A 3909-nucleotide genomic window follows, 5' to 3' on the forward strand; every position below is an offset into this window, starting at 1 on the left:
CATCTGAATGCCTTCTTGATGGAATCAAAGTAAAAAACTGAAAGTATTTCCTACTGAGGAGACTGTAGTAAATGAGGAAATTAGGAAACTTCATAACAAATAAGTCTCCCAAAATGGCCACCAGAGACAAAAGAGCCCAAATGTAGCCCAAATATCACCCAGATGTAGCCCAAGTATAGCCCAATGACAGAATGTCCCAGAGTGTTCCAACGAACTACTAGAGTGCTAACAGTCTTACTTATGACAAAAGTATGCACATCTGAAGCCATCTTGATTGAAATAAAGTGGTAACACTTAAAACATTTAATTTACAAAGGAACAAAATGAGGGGGTTCATTTTGCCATAGAAATTATGATTAGTGCTGCAGAAAGAAAAATTAGGGCACATTTTGACTTCTCAAATCCTCTTCTATTTCATAAAAGAAATTTGACATGCAGACTGAAAAATGCACTTTGAATACCAACAGCAGACTTCCCTGGTGAGCAGTAGCTTTACTACAGTGATCTAATGAGCATCTAGAGTGCTAACATTCAGAATTTATGGCAAATGTGTGACACATCTGAATGCCTTCTTGCTGGAACCAAAGTAAAAAACTGAAAGTATTTCCTACTGAGGAGAGTGCAGTAAATGAGGAAATTAGGAAACTTCATAACAAATAAATCTCCCAAGATGGCCACCAGAGACAAAAGAGCCCAAATGTAGCCCAAATATCACCCAGATGTAGCCCAAGTATAGCCCAATGACAGAATGTCCCAGAGTGTTCTAACGAACAACTAGAGCGCTAACAGTCTTACTTATGACAAAAGTATGGCACACCTGAAGCCATCTTGATTGGAATAAAGTGGTAACACTTAAAACATTTAATTTACAAAGGAACAAAATGAGGGGGTTCATTTTGCCATAGAAATTATGATTAGTGCTGCAGAAAGAAAAATTAGGGCACATTTTGACTTCTCAAATCCTCTTCTATTTCATAAACAAATTCTGACATGCAGACTGAAACATGCACTTTGAATACCAGCAGCAGACTTCCCTGGTGAGCAGTAGCTTTACTACAGTGATCTAATGAGCAACTAGAGTGCTAACATTCAGAATTTATGGCAAATGTTTGACACATCTGAATGCCTTCTTGATGGAACCAAAATAAAGTATTTCCTACTGAGGAGACTGCAGTAAATGAGGAAATTAGGAAACTTCATAACATACATCTCCCAAGATGGCCACCAGAGATAAAAGAGCCCAAATGCAGCACAAATATCACCCAGATGTAGCCCACATGTAGCCCAATGACAGAAGTGTGCAAAACACTTATTTTTTGTGTATTTGCAGTTTTATATAGTGCAGACTTGTCAGGTATTGGAGTGCTTTACATGAGCATTGGTTACATCACACAAGATAAAATTCATTTTGGTTGTAGACATGGGGAGATTAAGTGATTTGACCAGAATCACATAATGTTGAGCTGAAGCAGAAACTCCAACCTGGTTCCCCAGTTGCAAAGTCTGCAGCTCTGGAAGTAACACCACATCCTCTCCCCTAGGTGCAACATTTAATCAAGTGATCAAGTGGATAAAAAAACATAAAGATTACAAATAATTTAAAAGTTCTTTGTCGCTATTTGAAAACTCTCTGCAAATAAGACCCTCTCATATATGTAATTTCTAAAGGAAATGCTTTAGGTATTACAGTTTTGATCACAACAAGATGACGTCAGGCGTTCCACACTTTTGTCATAAATATAGAATGTTAGCAATCTACTTGTTCATTGGGATACTGTTGAGAGGCAGAGGCCAGGGGCACGGACTCTGAAAATTGAAGGCAGGTAGGAGAGTGCAGAGGCACCAATTTGACCACACTGGGCAGGCAGGAAGGGCAGTGGCAGCACAACAGACTATGGAGGGCAGTGGAAAGGGGGGCAGGGGCAACAAACCAACAATACAGGACTGGCAAGAGAGGCTGTGGCAATATAATAGACCATTGTGGGCATAAGGAAGAGGCAGTGGTAGTACAACCATACATGTCAACAGACCCGTTTCAGCCAGGAAACGTCCAATGTTTTTAAGCTCATATGGACATTATTTGATCTGTCTCCTGTCTACAATCTCATCTTTTCCAATGTAACTCAAAGGGCAAAATCAATACCCCAGTTTTTTTTTCACAATCTCGCTCTTACTAAGTTTAAAATGTTCGCAAGTATGGTACATTGGATCATGGTAGGCAGGAGGAATTGGGGTAGGGACATGGCCTCGGATAACAGAGGACAGGAGGGACATGCAGAGGTGCACCAAACTGACCCTACAGGCCAGGCATCAGGGTTTGCAGCAGCACAATACACCACACAGGGCATGCGCGACGGGAGTGCAGCACAACAATCCATAGAAAGCAATAGGGAGGGGACCAGACCATGCACATGGACAACAGAGAAGAGAAGGGAAAGAGGCAATGGTAGCTAGCTGACCATAATGGACAGACAGGAGAGAAAGCTGCAGCATAACAGACCATAAAGGGCAGGAGGGACGGATCAGGGGCATTACAATGGAACAGACAAACCAGGAGGGAGGGAATAGGGGTCTGCACATGGAAACAGAGGTCTGGGGGCAAGGGGGCAGGGCAGGAGCAGCAAGATGACCATGGAGGTTGGGCAGGATAGGCACTAGAAATAAGACACACCATGGAGAGCAACAATGAGACTACGATGGCATATACACAGACCATGGAGGGAAGGTGGGAGGGGGTCAGGGGTAGCTAGCTGACCACACAGGAAAGGTGGGAGGGGCCATGGCAGCACAGAAGACCATGCATGGCAAGCGAGACGGTTAGTGGCAGCACAATGGCTATGATGGGCAAGAAGGAGGGTGCAGGGGCATGCACAAAGGACCATGGAGGATCGAAGGGAGGGTCAGGACCTGGGCACAGACAAGAGAGTTCGGGGGAAGGGGCCTCACAACAGACAGCGCGGGGCAGGCAGGAGGAGCAGTTGCAGCACAACAGACCAGGGAGGGCAGAAGGATGTGGCAGTAAAATGGACCATGGAGGACAGGAGGAAGGGAATAGGGGCATGGCATGTGGACAGGCAGGGTGGAAGTGGCAGGGACAGGTTACAGTCATCTGACAATGCTAGGCAGGTGGGAGGGGAGTGGCAGCTCAACAGAACACTCAGAGTAGATAGGAGTCGCAGGTCCATGGAACATGGTGGGCAAAAAGGATGGAGCAGGGGCATGCACAAAGACATCAGAGGGCAGGGAGAAGGACAAAAGGGGCAGCAAGCTAAGCACAGAGGCTAAGCAGGAGGTCAAGGCTAAGCAGGAGGTCAATGATGGGCCATATAATTGGGCAATGGAGGGCAGGAGAAGTGGACTGGTACATCATGCTAAATGGAGGGCAGTGGCAGCACATCAGACCATGCATGGCAGGAGGGAGGAGGCTAGTCCATGGATTCAGACAACAGAGGATAGGGAGGAGGTGGATGGGGCAGCAAGCTAACTGTTCAGAGAAGGTGAGTATTAAGAACTTTATTGTTTTTAAAATGTGTGTCTGTGCGAACTACTTAAAATATGAACAAGTATGCAGCATAATCTCACTTTTATTCAGGAAGAAGAGGAAATTTGTGACTGTGACTCCGGGCTCACTTGGCAGAAACACCCCCTGACCCTCCACCCCCCATCGCAAAATGTAATGCCCGTGAAAAGGGTAGGTGGACGTAGTGTTATATAGAACATAGTCCTGAGAGCACGATTGAAAATGAAAACTAGATATAGTATATGGTATAAACTATGCACCAAAAAGTGTGATATAAGATGAACCGGGGCGTGAAATATAATATGCAATACATTGTGCACAATGACAGATTCATTGGAGAGCGTGAGATAGCACAGGCACTAGCGGGTGCTATGCGATATGAGCCTTGG

The sequence above is a fragment of the Triturus cristatus genome, chromosome 5_1, assembly GCF_964204655.1.
Source record: "Triturus cristatus chromosome 5_1, aTriCri1.1, whole genome shotgun sequence".
Lineage (NCBI taxonomy): Eukaryota > Metazoa > Chordata > Amphibia > Caudata > Salamandridae > Triturus > Triturus cristatus.